Genomic DNA, 18,581 nt, shown 5'->3' on the forward strand with positions numbered 1-18,581 from the left:
GACCTCCCGGCGGGGCGCTCTCTGCTTGCAGGGCGGACGCCGAGGTGCAGGGGTTCCTGCCAGCTTGGTGCACCCGTGAGAACGCCTCGTAGTATCGGAAGTCTGGCCCGCAGAGGTGCCCCGCAGTAGCCACGGCCCACAAACGAGGGCCTTCTCTAGCTGTTCCCTTCACCTCCGAGGTGTCTTCATTAGCCCCTTTGCTCGCCACGGTGCGTTCTGCTGTTGTCCTTGGCCGTGGGACGGGGTTTGTGAGCAGGACACAGGTAATGGTAAACCGAGAACGATGGGCCCGGCTTCCAGGAGCCGAAATGTTCACCCAGACGGGGATCCAGTTTTCAGGATCTCAGCAGCAGGGGAATGAGAGGCTAAGCTCTTAATCCATTCTCAATGGAGCGCACAGCCTTTGCACGCCTGCCCCATTCTCCTGTCTGCTCTTGAGTTCCTTTATCTCTTTCTACGTCTCATCTACTTCAGAGCATCTGCTTTCTTTTACTGTTTCCTTATAACTTGACTCACCACGAATGTATGTACCTTATAGATTTTCTCTCTGCATCTTTGCGGATTTGGTATCTTACTGACTCGACGGGCATAAGTTTGAGTAAACTCCGGGAGTTGGTGATGGACAGGGAGGCCTGGCGTGCTGCGATTCATGGGGTCGCAAAGAGTCGGACTCGACTGAGCGACTGAACTGAACTGAGCTATTTGGTCCTCTGAGCTTCAGCCATATTCCCAAAGCAAGAATTGTATAAGACCTGCTCCACTCTTCACCCCTGGCCTCACCTTGCATGACTGAGCAGCCGGAGGACTGGGTTTCCTTGCAGGAGAGTCTGGGGTGCCTGGAGCAGGCCTGGTTGAGTAGGTGCCCCACGCTGGGTGGATGAGCTGTTGGATGCTGAGGGGTAGACCCAGTGCAGCTTGGTTACCAGACAGACACTAAACCTCCGAAGCAGTGACTTCCTAATTTCTAGACACCTGCCTAGAAAAGGTACTCATCTTACACATTTGAGAACATCTAGATCATACCAATGAGGTCATGTCCAACTGGTCAGGTAGTTAATTTAAAAAAAAAAGCATTTCTGAGAGTGCATTGTTTCATTTAATGACTTTGGCTTTGGAAGCTAAGGTTCATAAACAGTAGATATACTGTTAGAATTTTAAACGAAAAGTTATTTAACCCATGCTTAGTACCAAGAACTTAACCAAGTCTGTTGAAGGAGCCAACAAAATAGGCTTGTAAATAAGTTGAACCTTTTTCACCACAGTCAGGGAGAAGAATTTGTAACTTACTTAAAATAAACAACAACTGCAGGAAATTCACTCAGCCGCTGTACTCTGTAGGCAGAAAGTGGAAATTACATGGTAACCGTACTTACAGAATATTGGTTCACAGTATACTTTGAGTAATCCTTGTGAGCTGAGCTTATTATCCACATGTAAATGTATTGTCCAGAGGAATCTGGTAATCACTTTACACTGCTTCCTGCAGTCACGTACCTACACCCTGAGATCCCCACCGTTATGTCCTAAGATAATAAATGGGTCATAGAATGTGTCCTTGTTTTGTACTGAGATTAAGGCTGTGTCTTGTGGATTTCAAGGATCGCCTCTCCCCTGTACTCTCTCTCTGCCATGCCCTGTAATCACTTCCGTGTCGAGTCCCCTGCTTCCTTTGAGCTTCAGCCAGTGTAACCCTGGGCAGGTTTTCCCTGTTCTCTTCACTCTGCATTCCCCACAGGTCCACACACGTCCTGTTGCTACTGTCTTTGACTTCAGGGCTTCCAGGCACTCCCCAGGCTGCTTTGCCCAGTACCGCAGCCCCTGGAGATAGCAAAGTGAGCACGTGGGGCTCAGCAAGGCACCCACCGTCGGCGGCTCTTTGCCGGGTCTTTGTAGGACGCAGTGTAGAATCCCTCTCACTAACTGGTGAGCGCCGGGGCAGGCCCCCACAGGGTGATGGGTCAGAGCGCTTCCCAGAGGACAGCTCAGGGTCACAGGCGCGAAGCAGCCTGGTGCGCTCAGGTGGAGAGTTAAGTGAGCTTCTGGGGTGACAGAGACGGCACAGGGGTCTGAAAGGGCCACGCAAGGGCTGTGCTGAGGAACCCGGACTTCATTCTCAGCTACCGGGCAGCCAGTGGAGAGCTTCACGCTGGAAAGTGTCCCGGCCAGACGTGCTGTTTAGCTAGACCGCACTGGCGCCAGGGGGAAGACGACTGTGAGGGCCGGACCCAAGGACCCCAAAGGAGGGTCGGTTACAGCGGCGCTGAGGAGAGATCAGGGCCCTTCTGAGGGGCTGAGGAGCGGAAGATACAGGGAAAGCTTGATTAATAGTTAGAAGGTAAAACTGTTAGACCTCAATGAATGACTGGATTCAGGAATAAAGAGAATCCAAGCAGAGTCTGAAATACCACCCAGGTTACTAGGTAAACTGAGGCACAGAGGGTCAGGGTAAAAGCTGTACCATTAACTAATTTAAGAAATACAGAAATAGCTAGTCTTGTGGATGTGAAGGTTGCTCAGTTGTGTCCGAATCTTTGCGACCCTATGGACATAGTCCATGGAATTCTACAGGCCAGAATACTAGAGTGGGTAGCTGTTCCCTTCTCCAGGGGATCTTCCTAACCCAGGGATCAAACCCAGGTCTCCCGCATTGCAGACAGATTCTTTACCATCTGAGCCACCAGGGAAGTCCAGGAATACTGGAGAGGGTAGCCTGTCCCTTCTCCAGCACATCTTCCCAAACCAGGGATTGAACCGGGGGTACCAGCTGAGCTACCAGACACTTTTGAGTTCGTCTTCAGGACTCGAGTAAATGTCACGTGGGGGAGTCCCCAGCAGAGGCAGTTATTCACAGGAGCCTAAAGCTCAGAGGACCACCCAGGCCTGGCATTGCCATCACCACATTTGCTGTGTGACCCTGGGCAAGTCACTGCACCTCTCTGCTCTTCAGTTTCTTAATCTAGAAGGTGGAGGTGATGACTTATCTGTGTCACAGGAGACAAGGTTTAAGTGAATGAATACGTATCAGGGGCTCAGAATTGTGCCTGGCACAGAGTAGGCACCGAATAAGTCCAGTTATTTCTTATCATAAGTGAGATTAAAAACCTTGATATTTGGTACCATTTCCAGGAGGAGTATTCAGAGCAGTGGTTCTCAGCCAGAGCCAGTCTTATTTAGCCACGTCCGGGGACGTTTTTGGGTGTCACAGCGTGGGCAGAAGGTTGCTACTGGCCTCTGGTAGTTAGCTGCCAGAGGTCCCGCAGAAAGAGTTCTCTGGCCCTGAACGTCAGTCGTGCCAAGATTGAGGAATCTTAGTTTATGGTGAGAAAGTTAGTGGGCTTAGGATGTTCTAGAGAACATAAAAATTTGAGGTGTTAAAAAAAAAATAAAAAAATAAACAAAAAAAAAAAACTGACTTCCAAAAAAAAAAAAAAAAATTTGAGGTGTTGGCTGAAGAAGAGCCCCTGCAAGGAGGCAGAGAAATCATAACGTGGTTCTCAACTTACTGGTCTCAGGAATCTTTTGCATTCTTAAATGTTCCTGAGGGCCTTGAAAGCCTTGCTTATGTGGGGCATAGTTATCAATATTTATATTAGAAAGTAAAACTGAAACGTCTTAAAGCACTTACTTTTGGGTACTGTTGATGGGGTTCTTGAGGCAAGAATACTGGAGTGGTTTGCCAGTCCCTCTCCATTTCTAAGTAAACAGATAAACCTGAGCGTGCTAAGTCCCTTCATTTGTGTCCAACTCTGTGACCCCGTGGACTGTAGCCCACCACGCTCCTCTGTCCATGGGATTCTCCAGGCAAGAGTACTGGAGTGGAGTGGGTTGCCATGCCCCTCCTCCAGGAGATCTTCCCAACCCAGGATTCGAACCCAAGTCTCTTGTGTCTCCTGCACTGGCAGGCGGGTTCTTTACCACTAGCGCCACCTGGGAAACCCATGGCACACTAACATAAATAACACCTTTATGAAGAATAGCTATTTTTCTCCCCCCACCGGAAAAAAAAAAAAAAAAAAAAAACAGTGATTCGAGTTTTGCTGTTTGACTTATTTTGCAAGTCTCTTTAGTGTTTGGCTCAGTGGAAGACATCTGGGTTCTGTGTGTTTCCGCCTGGACCTGTCACTGTCACGCATAGCCTAGCCTCTGGGAACTTCCTCTGTCCACTTAGCAGAGAATCAGGCTGGAAAAGGCAAATACCTGCTTGAAACAATAAAAATTCCTTTTCCCGACGGATCTCCTGAAAGGTCTCCAAGGCCCCAGTAGTCCCTGGGCTGCTCTTGAATGACCACTGTAGTGTCTGAGAAGCCGAGGCAGGCAGGCAGCAGTGTCGCCGGAGTCAGGGACTGGGGGTGGCAGGCCACTTGCTGTGCAAGGTCCAGTAGATAAAGAGGGAGGCGTCCACAGCGTGGGGACCTCCGGGGACCTCCCCAGAGCAGCATATGCAGTGGTTAGGACAGCCCAGGGTGGGGCGCTGAGAAGTGAACCAGAAGGGAGTAAACCATCGCATGAGTGTAGACCACCCCCACCCCAGGAAGCCTGGCTGACATGCGAGTGTGGGGACTCCTAAAGAAAGGCCACACACAAGTGACAGACCCCGACAGGGGGCACAGGTGGCGGCCGGGTCACCGAGGAGGAAGCACACTCCCTTTTCCATCAGAGACAGAGGTGGATTTAAGGTGGAATGTAAGAGGATGGGCAGCTGAGGCGGTTGGTGCCATGCGGGCAGCCTGTTTCTGGATAACGGGGAAGGTACTCGTGTGTTAAGTTCTCATTAATTACGTGCACCACGCTACTTGTCTCTGCCATTTGTCCCTTGAATCTAGAAATTCCGTCTTATCTCTGCATTCCTAGTGCTTAGCACAATACCTCCCTACTCAATGCTTATAAATCCTTGTTGAAAAGCAGGGGGAAATTGTATTCAGAGGTAATTTTTATCAGCCATTCACCCTGGAAGAAAAGCTATGACCAACCTGGACAGCATATTAAAAAGCAGAGACAGTACTTTGCCAACAAAGGTCCGTCTAGTCAAAGCTATGGTTTTTCCAGTAGTCATGTATGATATGAGAGTTGGACCATAAAGAAAGCTGAGCGCTGAAGAATTGATACTTTTGAACTGTGGTGTTGGAGAAGACTCTTGAGAGACCCTTGAACTGCAAGGACATCCAACCAGTCCATTCTAAAGGAAATCAGTCCTGAATATTCATTGGAAGGACTGATGCTGAAGCTGAAACTCCAGTACTTTGGCCAACTGATGCGAAGAACTGACTCATTGGAAAAGACCTTGTTGCTGGGAGGGATTGGGGGCAGGAGGAGAAGGGGACAACAGAGGATGAGACGGCTGTATGGCATCACCGACTCGATGGACATGAGTTTGAGTAAACTCTGGGAGTTGGTGTTGGACAGGGAGGCCTGGTGTGCTGCGGGCCATGGGTCGCAGAGTCGGACACGACTGAGCTGAAGTGAACAGGACACCATGACAGGGTGCTTACGTCAGTGGGGTTGCCCTTCTCACATGGAAAAGGTCTGGAGCATGAGGCTGCTCAGGCTGATTCCACAGCTGGGTGATGTCAAGGTGTCTTGAGCCTCAGGCTTCCTCTCATGCTTATGCCTGATGGTTGCGAACAGCCATTAAAGCTCCAAATCTGTCCTTATTCAAGGCGAGACAGAGGAACCGTGCCAGCGGAGCATGGATGGCCTTTCCCTTCCGTGAGGAAAGGGTCAGCTTTCCCCGGAAGCTTTCCAGCAGACTTCTGGTTCTGTCTTATTGACCAGAACTCGGTTATGTTCCTACACTAGCTGAGCAGGGGCTGGGGAACTAGGTTGCAGCTCATCTAGCCTCTGCAGCAGAAGGTGACAGAAAAGCACCAGAGTGACTGCTGGCTCAGCCTCAGCCGGCCTCTGCGTGGATGGGGCCGTGGATGGAGCGCCGGCTCTCCAGGTGCGCACAGCAGGGCGCAGGGAGGCGGCGTGCGCGGGGCACTGGGAACCAGGGAGGGTGGGGGCGGCAAGCCCCAGCCAGGGCTCCGTCCCAGGTGGGCTCGGCTGAAGAACTGCGAGAACTAGCCGGCGAGCAGTAAAAGGGGTCTGAGAGAAAGGGGAGGCCGGGAAGGGCGAGCAGTGGGTGAGGTCACAGCTGGTCAGGACAGAATGGGGACCGGAGGTTCCAGGTCTCTGCCTTTCCATAACCCGCGCTCTTCGGTATGAACTCCCTACTACCTGGGCGCCTCTGACGCGGCCTCCAGGAGTCTTAGAAACCTCCACCCACAGACACTTTCACACTGTCTTCTTACCACTGCAGCAGCTGAACAGGCTGTCTGGTTTCCTGATGGCTGAATTACTGCTGCACAACTGAACGCAGCATTATGGAAGTCTTTGCCGTCTAGCGAAGGGACTAGATAACAACCCCCGTTTAGGAGCCTGGTTTCTTTTTGAAGTGGGAGCGGAGCGCCTGGACCCGCGACCTTGTCGAGGAGCCAGGACCCCGGCAGAGGTTCCGCTCCCGTGTTTCTGCGCTCATTGCTGGGGCTCGTTCTGCACTGGCGGCCTCCCTGCCGCGTGTGTCCCTGCTCACTGACTGATGGGGAAGGCTGGGGTGAAGAGCACCATCCAGCGTGGGGTGTCAGCCCCAAGCAACTTGCCCCTTCTGCAGTGGACCAGCCTTGCTAGAGGACGTAGGGCCACACGTCCGTTCGCCCCAGAACAGAGTGGGTGTTCCCTGAAAACCCAGAGCACGGACACGACTGCACCGGGGCCTGGGGCAGACGGAAGACCAGCTCTGAGCGGCCCTGCTGTTACAGGATATTCTCGTGATGGGCACGTCACATGGACACGGGGCAGCTCAGGAAACACAGAGGAAACGTGCAAGTTGAAGTAATGCCCAGATGCTGCGGATTTGTGATATTAGAATACCGCACAGATACCGTGCAAACGACATTGTGGTCGTCATTTCAGCCCTCTTGGCCTAACTGCCAGTCCAGTTTTAACTCTATACGTCTCTTCTCCTTTAGAAACTTAAAACCCTTAAATATGTTCTTTATTCCAGTAAGTGTAACTCCAGCCTCCCCACCAGGAAAATCTTTGCTTTGTCCTCAGACTAAAACATGCCTTTAACCAGAAGTTGCTGATATGTGAGAAATTCCATCCTCTTGTTCTTTTTCACCTTTTATCGCTTAACTCAGCTTAGAGCCACAAAGACCAGATGTTACCTGGGACGGCTCTCAGGCTGGGAAGTGGTGAAATGTTGTATTTTGCTTCCTGGCATTCTCAATGACAAGATTATTAGGATTTTTCCCCCTGGTACAAAGTTTTCCCCCTTTTTAAGTCATGAAATGCCTGTTTATATTGTGAGGATTCAGAGATACTGTAGAACTCTGTTCTACTGTATAAGATTTTTTATAAAATCTTATAGAAAAAATAATCTTATTAAAAAATGAGTTTTGCCTGTGATAAAATGTGGAACAAGCCAGATGTCTCTATGAAAACAGCTTTAACTGTTTTTGTTACAGACTGTGTGAGAACACAGAGACGGGGGGGAGGAATACAGGAGAAAAAAGACTGCTGTTAACTTTTCTCATTTCTTCCCCGTTAAGCTTTTCTCATTTCTTCCCCGTTAAGCCTTCACTGGGTTCTGCGTTAGTACCGCTGGGCCCTTGGATGGAGCTGTCGGCTGACCCCTCCCTCCCATAGACCGCTTAGAGCTCCAGCCAGTTTACTCGTGCCAGAGAAAAGCGATTTCGTAGACTTCTGAAAGATGGATTGTTCACTATCATTAATTACACTGGGAATCCTCCCCCATCCAGTGTTTTCTCTTAAGGCTGCTAACTTCTGTCACGTTGGGTGATGATGGTTTTGAAAAGTAAGAAAAAATTGTCTAGTTAACTTAGGGAACAATACATTTAAGTTATTCAGCCCAAATTTGGGGGAAGGTGTTTAAAAGAATCATTAGATCAATGTCGTTGCTGATCTATAAGTTTCCAAGTTGCATTTCCTCTGTTTATACTTAACCAAAGGGGCATCCCTGGTGGCTTAGCTGGTAAAGAGTCCGCCTGCAATGCGGGAGATCTGGGTTAGATCCCTGGGTTGGGAAGATCCCCTCTGGGAGGGCATGGCAATCCACTCCAGTGTTCTTGCCTGCAGAATCCCCATGAACAGAGGAGCCTGGCAGGCTACAGTCCATGGGATCACAAAGAGTTGGACATGACTGAGCAAATAGGCACAGCGGCCCCTAAAACCATTTTAAAAACTGATAAGAATACGTAAAATGCAATAGCATGAAATAATTGTTATTATTTTAAAATAATAAATGAGAGAATCAGGGTCAAGGGAAAGTAAAGGTAGAGAATACAACAAAGCGAGACGCAAAGTTAGACCACAAAATGCAATTGTGAATCTGTAGGACTTCCTGAAGGTCTCTTTAAAGTAATCTGTTTTGCAGTAGGGTAATGCTTTTTTTTAATGCAAAATGAGCTTACAGAACGTTCTGTTAGGAAATTCCTGTAATGGCCGTTATAGGGAATTGCATTTCACGGTCTCGCGTCAGTAGCTGTGTCTACTTGTTGTGGTGCGAGATGCTTCTTGTCCTAGTACTTCTCCGCTGTGGCCCCCTTCCTGGCTGCCTGAATGCCACTTCATCAGGTGGTAGATGTTTGCATCTGCCTTAGCATTTGTTTTCTCAGCTAACTGGTACCTAGCCAATTTAGGGAAATTCTAACCTTTAGAAACCAAATGAAGTGATAAAATTAGATAAATTGCATGAACCAACCTGTAAATTTCTAGATTTAGGAGGAGTCAACTAAAGTAACGTGTGTCCTCCTGGCTTTTGTCTGGATTAATAGTAGGAATACCCTGAATGGGGTTCCTTCAGCTGATCTCTACCACCCTTATTTTAAGAAGCAGATTTAAAATTGCCAAAGTTGAGATACAATAATATATCACTGTGACATTTTGATTATCTGTTTAACTTCATAGCAACTGATTATTACAGTTCTATTTGAAAGAGTAATTTTTTGTTGTTGTTTTTAAACTAAGGGAGTTTGGGGTTAAAAGCAAACAGCTCACAGAAATGATCTTTCATGACGAATAAACGATAAATGAAAGTCATGTGACTTGATGCCAGTGTTTCCCCCTTGTTTTCTTCCCTCAGCCCTGTGTTTCTTTTCCTAATATGGTGAATCCTGAACTGATTTTTGCTTGAAGTATTGTTTTCAGTGTTCTGAATGAGGACCACGAGCAAGGTGATGTTCGTTTAGAAAGACTCCTGGGCTTTGAATCAAGAAACCTTGGTTCAGGTTTGAGGTCAGCTAGCTCCCAGCTCTGTGACCTTCGGTGCATTTACTCCCTGGCACATCATTCCAAAGGCACAGGCTGCAGAACCTTCTGGCTGAATGTTGGGCTCCAGAGTCCCCTGTGCAGACAGATACAAGTAAACCAGTGACTACAGGTGTGCGTGCTAAGTTGCTTCAGTCGGGTCTGACTCCATGCGATCCCATGAACTGCAGCCCGCCAGGCTCTCCTGTCCGTGGGTTCTCAGGCAAGAATGCTGGCGTGGGCTGCCACGCCACCCCAGTGTCACTGCACAGTTCCCTGTTAAACTGGTAGACCAGCCGCCCAACCCTTTTAATCCGCAGCAGCTGGAGTCACTCAATGAGCTTGGCTGAACGGTTGAGCCACACTGCGCCAGGTGCTTCCTCGCCATCCGGAGACCTCCGTCACTGTGACGTCTGGTCCTTGATGAGGCTGGCTTGAGTCCTCAGCAGACGTTGACTGGGCACCCACCGTGTGCCAGCCCCTGGGCTCCTGCGGAAGTGCAGAGACAAACAGAGTGTGGCCTTTTCCCAGGAGGGGCTCGTGGTTCAGCGCACAGAGTAATGCACTCACTGAAAGAAAAAGAAAGCGTAGTCGCTCAGTCGTGTCTGACTCTGCGACCCCATGGACTGCAGCCCTCCAGGCTCCTCTGTCCATGGAATTCTCTGTGAGGGTTGTGTGAAGACGCAGAGGCAGTGCTGCGATAGAGAATGAACAGCAGGTTGTGGGGGCAGATAGGAGGGGCGGCACAGCCTGCCCCGGAGGGCCAGAGGTTAGGAAAGGAGCGGTGGCTGCCCTGGGCTGCCACGGCTCTGCAGGGCTTTGCTGGTGGAGGGAGGCTGAAGCAGTGGGGATGGGCCCACAGGCCGGTGCAGTTGGTGTTGAGTGCATGGAGCTACCAGCAGTGTGGTGTCCCCCCCGGGGGCGGTGGGAGCAGGTGAGGGGGAGGGACACAGAGCTTCGGGGGCCCCGCCAAGATGCTGGATGTCATCCTTGGCAGTGGACAGCCACGCAGGCGTCTGATCGAACCACAGACAACACCTTCCAGCTGGGCCACCCGAAGCAGAAGGAGGCTAAAGACGCGGAGGCTGGTTGAAGATGGGTTACGCCATGAGTGATGGTGAGGGCTGGCTGCAGTCGTGGAGAGAGAAGAGGGGAGAATGGTCTTGAGATACACTGAGAATTAGCCGGACTCAGTGGCTGGTTGAACACGCTGAGTTGGAATGACCTGACCGTTGGTCAGGAGAATGTAACTGGAAGAAGTTGTTGGAAACGAAACGTCATGCCTCAGGAATGGGCAGCGCCTCCCAGGAGTGAGGACCACGTTCTCCACGAGCATCTTTGGTGCGGGGCCATCGCCTCAGAAGCGCGTCTGCACGGTTCAGACTGTTTTAAAGCATCTCTTCGGTCGTAGGTGTTAATCTGCGACTCTCCATACGTGCTCACCTCACTTTTCTTTCTCCAGTTATGTACCTTTATACATTAATGTTGTTCTTTTGCCAGTTAATCAGGCCTTGGCGTTCAATTAGTTGACTCTGTCTTTTCCCAGAGTAATTATTTGCTTTCTTTACTACGTGGCTGTTATCCTCAATGGATGTCATTAATATATCTATTAGCCTTATATTTATTCTTTTGTTCCTGGGGTAATTTTTTGAGTAGATTTAATATTGCCTCCATTTGGTCTTATTTATTCAAAGTTACTTATATGACCAATTCATTATAATGATAAATATTACTCTATAGCACAGTTATTCATTTAGTGCTTTCATGTATTTCTTTTTGTCTGCCCATGCAGACATTTGAGGATAAATACAAATGTTTTTCCCATATAATTATCCCTCCCCTACATCTGATCCCTAGAAGTGGTGGTCTGTTCACCAGAGATCACTTGCATGGATGCAAGCAGCTCTTAAAATCCTTTTTCCTCTTTATTAAGAAGCAGAGTGCTAAATTAAATGAGAAAAGAGTTCCTTACAGCCAAACTGGAGCCAGAAAAAGCCATGGACCCTCTGTCCTGGTCTCACTGCGCCTCGTGCACGGACTTGACAGGTCTCCCCAGAGGCCCCACCGCCCTGTGTGTGAGTCCTTCCCCCGCAGACTCAGCAAGCTCGGCCTTCCGTGCAGGTGGCCTCTGAGCTGGGGAGACACTGACGTGGTGATCATGCTTTTAGCGGCAACTTGACGCTCTAGCACCAGACTTGAAAGCCTGAAGGAAGGAAAGCCCCAGCAGGCGTATAACTCAGTGAGAGCAGACCTGATCAGACAGCCTTCTGGCAGGGCCGTCACGCAAGGGCTCTGCCCACGGCGGGCCCCAGAATTCTCCCAGTCAGCCAAGACCGGGTTCCACATCTGGGGTCAGCATCTCAGAGCCAGCACTGCCCACAGTCCTGAGCAGTAAGGCTCAGACCGCTTTAGGGGAGGAAGACCTAACTGTCTTATGTTCTTTGTCTGGAGCCTGCAAATTAAACTGTCAAAAAAGACTAACACAAGGGAACATGTACACATTTTATTTCATGTTAATATTCTTATATAACATGGAGGGCGCCTCATAGAAAAGTGACAACCCCAGGAAAGCCGTTAGACCTAAGGTTTATTTTTACAAAGGGCCATAAATTGTGGAGCGGTGACAAGACAAAAGATTTGGGCATCTAAGGGCAGGATGTTATTGGAAATTAGCTAGGAGACACATCAGGGAAGCTGACAGAAGACAAGGATTATTTGGGTGTGGTTTGTGCAGACCCATCTCAGCCTCAGCTCCCCATGTCTGCTGATAAGAATTGTTCTTTCCTTCCTGGTACCAGAAGGACACCTTTCTCGTGGGAGGCTTATGCCCTGCTTCTGGCAGAATGGACAGGACAGAGTGCTTCCCACATCTGCTGTTTCTCCGTTGCCTTCAGCTCAAGATAACCCAGTGCCAGAGTGGTGTATTTGTGGGTGGAACGTCCTGCTCCCCGTCATCATGACTTGACTTGGACTTGGCTGTGGGATCTGTACGGTCAGGACCTTCTGGAAGAAGGGGCGGGGAGTGTACTGACAGTCTCCGCTGCAGCTGCTGGAACTCGCGCCTCTGCGGTCAGCTGATGCGCCTCTGAGGCTGAGCTGCTGGGGGGTTAGAGGAGGAACAAGCGAGCGCCCGGTGTGCATCGGGCGTCCTGGGTCCGTCCGCTGCTGTGAGAGGAGGGTCTGTAAAGAGCCTGTGATGAGTGAGCAGGACTTGCCCGTGGAAACCGTCAGCACAGCGCCTGGGACCCCTCTGACCCCTGACGGGGCTGCCCGGGGAGAAGTGTCGTCTGGGTCAGCACTTCCCACAATGTAGCGGTGTTAGTGGAGCAGGGAGACTGTGAAGGAATCCAGTGCCTTCCTTTGCTGTCTCATGTCTCCAGGTCTCTTCTCTGCCTTAACGTGTGGACGCTCCGTGTGGCTCTTCCACAGACACACAGTGCGTGCTGGGAGGCGGGGGTCCACGTGTCACCTCCGACTCCACTCACCTGAGGCTCCTGAAAGCACCAAGGCAGCAGGAGCGCTCCCCAGATCTGCCGAGTCACCTTCTCTGCCTGCATTGTCGATCATACACAAGACCACCGTGCTTCTAGGAAGCCTCCGTTTTGCAGAAGAATGCAGTGAGGAGAGCTCCCCGCTGTGCCTCCGCGTGTCAACCATGGCTTCTCCCTCTCTTCATCCATTGACAGTTCTTCCTGTAAGGTTTTTGGTAAATGCAGTCTGCCACACTTGTGTGGCTTTTGATGCAAGGTGGACACTTTGAATATTTTAGTAGATAAAGAAGATGGAAGTCCTTTAAGTGAGTCTGCCCCACATTAAAATGACTATTGCATACCCACTGAGAATCTGCCCTTGTTGGTTCTGGACGGGGCTGTTGGGTCGAGGAATCACAGGCAGTAATGAGGCCACAAACCACCTTGCTCTGAGCACTTAAGTGTATTGAAAAGTTGGCCTTGGGTTTAAGCCAAGTAATAAAAGTTTAATGCACCTCAAAGTGAGAGCATGCTGCGGATTTCTGTTCTGAGGTCACTGCCGCTGAAATGTAAGTGGTAGGGAGGAAGCCCTTCTGACTTTACCAGTTAGACCCGGTGTCTGCACAGTTATGGTGCACATCCAGAGAGCGGGGAGCTGGACCTTGGACCTGCACAGTTAGCAGAAGAACGTCAGATACTGAGGGAGAAACCCAGGGAGATAACGTGAAGGGTTTTGTCAGCCGTGCAGCACTTTGCTCTCCGGCACTGCTGTGCACCTCGGTCACTTCCATGTCTGCTCACCAAGGATGCTCTTACTTAGCCAGGAAGAGGCACCACCTTTGAGAATGGCCCAGAAGCTCTAAGTAGCGACTGTGACATGGCTGGTTACAGGGACAGCCTGTGGCCAGGATCCTTCAGCCCCACCGTGGCCCAAAGGGAGAGGAGGAGTGTGCCCAACAGGTGAACACTCCCAGGGCCGGCTGGGGCAGAAGGAGGAGAGATGGGTTTGTGTTCATCATCAGGGCTGGTTTTTCAGCTGCATTTTGGGTTTGACCAATTATGTACTTTTTTGTTTTGGTAGGTACATGCCAAGCGTCGTTCTACTATTATTCAGTCAGTATTAATATAAATAGTAGTGAAATAAATAGTAATAACTTGTAAATGCAGGTGTTTGCTCCGTTTTCTTCAGTCTTCCAGTTTTGTAAATAAAATTAAATCTTAACACAAAAATACCCAAACACCTACTAGATGATTCACAGAGATGTCATGGAAATAAATTATGTAATGCATGAAAATATTTTGACCTACTTGAAAGAAAGATGCAATGGCAGGTCTCCTGCCTTGCAGATTCTTTACCATCTGAGCCACCAGGGAAGTCGGTTACAGGTTATTTGTACTATAAACAGCCAAGCCAGCAAACATCTCAAGGCGGAACAGCATTCAGGTCAGGATAACCATCCCCCTGTGACAGTGAGGGTCTTCCATGCCCACCCTGCCTGTGACATCCCAGGAGACACAGAGGATAACTGCATCTTTAAATTCTTAGAATTTTAGACCAGACAGAATGTTAGAGATGCGTCTTCTCTGTGAACAGCAAAATTAAAGCTCGCCGAAGGGTGTAAGTGCTTCTGAATTTTGTGAGTAAAGCCAGGGAGGGATGTAATTTTTGTGCCTCTTTGCATAAATTTACATACAGAGGTCAGAGTCCTTTCATGCCTTGTAGGTAAAGTAAAGTTAGCTCATGGCCTCCCTGTGCTGGACTCACTCCTTCTTCAGGGATGGAGGGAACCCAGGCCTAGCTGGTCCCTCAAGGTGCTTTCAAAGCCAGGATGCTCTTGGATGCTCACCACGATATTGACCTTCCTTTCCAGTCATGAATTCTGGGTCCCACAACCATCCATATTTACCTCCTGGTTTCTGATTTTACAGATGATTACTATATCTCTGGAATATTTTTAAGTTTTTTTTTTTCCCGTCTGAATAACCCAGCCAGTATTCTGCTACTTCACACACTCTCGAGAGGGGGAGCGAGTACCAGCCTGCACTTCTCTTCTCTGTCGGTTATCCTTAATGACGTGTTGAGCACAAGCTCGGTGACTTATCCATGTCCCCGTCCCCTCTTCTGGCTCGCTTATCCTTGCTGGTGAGTGATGGCAGGAGAAACGGATAACAAACAAAAGTCACTGTATTTGGCCTCATTTTAGCAGCGCTGTTAGGAAATTTTAATGAAAACACTTGAGTTGAGACCAAATTGTTCTATTTCTGTTTTTTTCTAGAGGAATTTCTATTGTTCGTGCTTTATTTTCTCCCATGAAGTAGAAAATCCAGAAGTAATTGAATATACTACCATAGATAGTTATTCTTCTTTAAATTTAAATCATTTGAAGGCCCTGTCTTACATTGGCATGGTTCACACTATAATTTTGAAGTAAAATTTTAAAAATTGCATTCTGTATTTTTCTACCTTTTAACTCTTACTACACAGTGAAAGCTTGAGTTGGCCTTGTTGGTACAAGGTCAAGCTCATGTCTGGTAGATGAGGGCGTCATGGGAGAAGAAGGCAGAAAATCCCGTCCCTTCCCCTGGCGCATTGATGTCATGGTGGTACTTTTAAAGGAAGCATGGCCAGTTCCATGAGGAGAGGACTGGTAGGTGTGAGGACAGTTAGTGCTTGAGTGGTGCCTTGGTTGTCCCCCCACAGGGGTGTTTGCAGGACTCCACAGGTGAAGCACAGTTGGTCCCTCACCCCCTTGGTCCAGGATCAGGTGAGAAGGGCCCTGTGGGTCCGAGCTGTCCGAGTCCAGCTTGCAGGGCACCGCGCTATCCACACGGGCGTGCCTAAAACCCGGAAACAGGGAGGTGCGCCTCTGCCACGGCGCCGGACAGCATTTTAGAGGTGGCCTTTACTTTGATAAATGGGTTTACATTCTGAAAAATCTTGTTTGCGACTAAATGTCAGTGGCAATGAAGACAGATCCAAGTGGTAACTGGAAGTTTAATTTTGATGAATTGTAGGTTAAAGATCCTAAATGTTTTTAAGCATCAGAAAGAAAGCCTGGACAGAAATGCTCCTAAACTTCTCCTCCAGGGCCTGAGGGGACATCTGCTGCAGGACGAAGGTGCCTTTCTTTCTTTGCATTGTTTATTGAGGGGTTTTTGTTTGTTTTGTTTTTGTGTTTTTCTGGGTGCTTTTTGGCATGCCCCTGGGAGGCCTGTGGGATCTTAGTTACCCTGTATGGAAAGTGTGGAGTCTTAACCACTGGACCACCAGGGAAGTTCCTTTTTTTTTTTTAAAAAAGAGAATGTCACTTTAAAAAAAATCTCCATAGAACTGTACCTAAAATCTGCAGTTATGTAAAAATGGTTTTTAGGTCATAATATTTTGAGTACACTTTTTCTTGGATGTACATAATTTTCATATTTAATATTTAATGCTTATTATAAGCCATAAATTTACCATAACTTGATTGTTTTATTATTGGATATTTAGATGAGGGTTTGACTTCCACAAAGGGGACCAAGTAGGAGGTTGGCACAAGTTCTTAGAAGTGGACTCTCAAAGTCTGTGACCACAGGGGAAGGAATTCCCAGCACCGTCTCTTTTGCACCCTAGAAGGTTTTTCTCTCTGTTTGCCCTTCTCTTACACTCACCTGTCAGGACTGCAGCCGGGGGTTTACTAACACATCTGTCTTTTCCATAACCACACCTGGGCAACTGGACTCAGCTGGAGAAGCCTCACCACTTTGGCAGACTGGCGCCGCTGCACTGGGCGGTGGCCGGCTCCGCTGCCTTCTCGTTGGACAGCGAACACTGGAAGCCTGCCCGGCTCTCCATTTCTGAAATAATTGCTTTAAACCCCTCTGCTCAAGCATCCAATCCTCCTCACTCTTTTTTTGCTTATAATTTTGCTTGCTGATATATACTTCAGAAGTCATAACATAAAAGAACAAACTCAATTGTCTTAGCTAATTTCACTGGGTTTTTTTTTTTTCCCCACTTTTCATTAGTTTGGAACATTTTTAAAATAACTTGTCTCTTATTTTCCTATGAGATATTACTGCCTTTCTAAAGTGTTAGGAAATATTTCTAATTTAATAAACTCTGCTTTACTTTATTAATAATCAAGCTGGGTAAGCCATTAATTTTCATCTGAGTATGACTTTGACTACATATCAAAGATTGTATGCATTGACTTTTTCATTATTTTAAAAATATTTTCTTATTATATGGCAAATTTTTTTTTCCTTCTCCCAGTTATTACTCACAAGCGTGTTTCCAAAGCTCCGGGGCGTTTCTTCCTGTGTGTGCTGCACTCTACTCATTGGGTACATGCCTTCATGTTCTTGCTGAAGTTACCGACAGCCTCTGAACTGCTCGCTCCCGTGGGGCTCTTCCCAGGCCTCGTCTTACCTTTTCTGGGACGAGTGGCGTTCCTGTGTCCTCCCTGCTTGTAAAGTGGGCCTCCTTGTCCCCATCTTTCCTGCCGGCACCTCATCTGCTTTTAAATATTGGCACCATTTCTCCGGGGCTGTGTCCCAGGCTAGCTTCTCTTCCCGTTCTGCAACTGTCCTCAGAGCAGACTTGTCTACCCCTACCGTCCTGCCTCATTCTTCTTTGTCAAGGATTTTCAGGTTTACTACCAGCTCGGACCTTCTCACCGGAGATCCAAAGCCACGTTTCTGGTAGCCTGCTGGACACATCTGCCTTGTTGTCCCAGCATTGCCTTAAAAAAACCTTGTAGAACCTTTTGTTGTTATCTGTTAATACCAAACACTCTCTTCCTCTTTTCCCCAGGGCACTGCTTTAGTTTTATCCCCTGTGGTACGTGTCTCCTGGCTATGTGTATTTGTCTAAATATATTTCCTTTCCCAGTTTCTTCTCTCACACATTGAACCTTCTCTGATTTTTCTTTATTATGGCAAATTACCAGCACTTCAAATTATTAGTAATAATTACTATAATAATTTAGAGAGCGAGGCTTCCCTGGTGGCTTAGTGGTGAAGAATCTACCTGCCAAGCAGGAGACACGGGCTCCACCCCTGACCTGGGGAGATCCCACCTGTCACAGGGTGACTGAGCCTGTGCTCAGAGCCTGGGAGCCGCATCCACTGTAGCCTGTGCCCTGAGCCTGGTTTCTGCAGCCAGAGAGGGGCTCACACAGTAGCGAAGACCCAGCACAGCCAGAAATAAAAAAAAAATTATTCAAAACATTTAGAAAGCATAAACTCCAGTAATCAAAAGTAATTTGGAGCATGCTCTCTCTTTATATGAGATCATCCTGAGTATAGACTTAATATCTTTCATTTCAGAAAACTTAACATCAGAGGGTAAAGTTAGATTCCATATTCAACAGCTTCCACCAAAATTAATTCCAAAAAGATCAAAGAGTTAAACATAAAAAGATAGGCCAAAAAAGTTCTCAGGAGTACATGGGTGAGTATTTGTTGTGATCTCACAGTAGAGAAGGCTTGTACCTATGATGTTTAACCAGAAGTCGTAATATAGAAAGTGATACACTTGACGGAACGGAACACTTGTACATGACAGAGCACACAAACGTAAAGTCAGATGGCAGTCCAGGGAGGACTTCACGACTCATCCCAAAGGGGTAGCTTCCTCAGCACCATCTTACAAATCAATCAGAAAGATCACTCAGTTAAGAAAAGGCAGAGAATATGAACAGAGACACAAATGGCTTTAAGCTTGTGAAAAACTGGTTGGCAGCACTCATAACAAGGAAAATGTAATGTAAAGTGAGATGAGAGACGGTCTTTCACCTGTCAGGCCGGCAGAGAGCAGATCGG

The 18,581-nt window shown here is 48.2% G+C and overlaps 1 protein-coding gene across 3 annotated transcripts in view; it reads left to right on the forward strand.

The window, feature by feature from the left end:
- Positions 1 to 18,581, forward strand: part of LYRM4 (LYR motif containing 4) — an 83,962-nt gene that overhangs the window by 242 nt on the left and 65,139 nt on the right. The gene's annotated exons all lie outside the window — the stretch shown is intronic.

The sequence above is a fragment of the Cervus elaphus genome, chromosome 7 (assembly GCF_910594005.1).
Source record: "Cervus elaphus chromosome 7, mCerEla1.1, whole genome shotgun sequence".
Classification (NCBI taxonomy): Eukaryota; Metazoa; Chordata; class Mammalia; order Artiodactyla; family Cervidae; genus Cervus; species Cervus elaphus.